Raw genomic sequence first — 1,818 nt, 5'->3', positions numbered from 1 at the left:
CAAAAGTTACAGGTTTGAATCGTCAAAGGTTGTGTCAAGTAATTGACGACTCCTTAGAGTCGTTCGTTTATTACCCTCTCGACTTAACGACCCTCATTCCGAGTAGTTGCATAGTATACATGAATCGACCACTTGGGGCATCATTCATACAATTTGAAGAGTATAGGAAGTTTACCTGATTGTTTTGAGTTTCGGGTTCCTCATGTTGAGGATTGGTTCCTTCATTTTGAGCAATATGATTCCTCTACTGGAATCCCCCAAAAACTCAACTTCTTCCTCTCCACAACACAAAAACACAGTTTTTCTTTTATCAAAATTTTATCCCTAAATCTGATTTTAATCTAACTAAATTAATTAGCAATTAATTAACTTAATTACCACTAATGATTTGGGGTAGTTTAGCCATTTAAAAAAGTTGGGGATAAGGGATAACTCCTAATTACTATTTCATGACCTTTTTTGTCCTGTAGGTAGGGTCCCCAATTATTTTTCCAGGGTCCCCAATTGTATAAGGATATATTTGTAGGGTGTTATAAAACTAGGGATATATAATTAACATATCCCAATTAATTTGGGTGTACCCCGATTTGGGTAGCACTAAGTGGCTTCTAAGCATTTCAAACTTATTCGCAATCCAGCGGAAGTTTGACAAAGGGGATGTAGCTCAGATGGTAGAGCGCTCGCTTAGCATGCGAGAGGTACGGGGATCGATACCCCGCATCTCCACTCTAGGTAGTTTTTTTTTTTTTTTTTTAATTTTTTTTAGCTTGAAAGCCTTTTTCTGGCTTTTCAAGGATTTTGGCCGAGTTCAGCGTACTGTATGGTGTCAGTGATCAAAACCAATTGCAACAAGGAGATTAACAAAGGAGAGATACTGTAAAGCACCTAAACAAAACGCTAGAAGAAAAAAAACCATCTTCATAGTTTGTTGGAGATGGCAGAATAAAAATTAAAGACTCCCAAGACACTAACAACCTACTAAGCTCAGTTGCACAAAAAAAAAAAAACCGCCACGCTTTTCTTAGGCTTCTGATAAGGACAACAGACTTTCGCAGAACGAAATACATAATCTAGTATCGAAATATAAAGGAACCGACAAGGGAATACCACTAATCTTAATCTCCTCGAAGAACTTTTTCTTCAAATCATAAGAATAAACTGACACGGCCTTTGAGCGCCTATCAGAATTCATTAAATGAGTTTCCAGGATGATTTGATCTGCTCCAGTAGCAGTATGAAAATACATATCCCGCTCTTGTACCCAACGGACAGGTAATGTGATGGTATGCTTAGTCCAGTTCTTGTCAGTAGAGTCCATAGTTGTAGTACTCTCTTTGTCGCTGTCTTCATATACCCATAGGTCAGCCGTGTCGGCAGTATTTCTACGTAATATGGCAACACATCCATTCACTTCTAACAAATGGCAGCGGCCGGGGAAAGGATCTGGATCAGAAGGCTTGGAAATTTGAATCGTTCTGAACGTCTCATTTCCAACATCAAATGCCACCAAATTATCACCACTGTTCCAATTGTCAGACTCAGACATATTTAGGGAACCAATAAATAGATCCGTTCACGTATACGGAACTTACAGTGCGATAAGAATGATGAGGCGGGGCAGCTTCGATCTTTCTCCATGAACTGTGGCCTAAAGTCAAGACCTCACAAACTGGGCCAGTAACGATGGTCCCATCATCCCGTTTCCGTGACATATTCCACATGCACATGACTTTGTGTTTCTTAGTCGCAAAACAATATGTAGGAGAACCAATATAGCAACAAGTATGACCTTTTCCAGCTTCCATTAGGACTGCCGAT

General features: G+C 39.4%; 1 non-coding gene across 1 annotated transcript; it reads left to right on the top strand.

The window, feature by feature from the left end:
* The first annotated feature begins 653 nt into the window (after positions 1 to 653).
* On the top strand, positions 654 to 726 carry TRNAA-AGC. Its single transcript has one exon. It is a non-coding gene; the product is annotated as a tRNA-Ala (tRNA).
* Positions 727 to 1,818: the final 1,092 nt, after the last annotated feature.

The sequence above is a fragment of the Papaver somniferum genome, chromosome 4 (genome assembly GCF_003573695.1).
Source record: "Papaver somniferum cultivar HN1 chromosome 4, ASM357369v1, whole genome shotgun sequence".
NCBI classification, from domain to species: Eukaryota; Viridiplantae; Streptophyta; class Magnoliopsida; order Ranunculales; family Papaveraceae; genus Papaver; species Papaver somniferum.
Note: the sequence above shows the minus strand (reverse complement) of the source record. Positions and strands in the feature narration are given on the sequence as shown.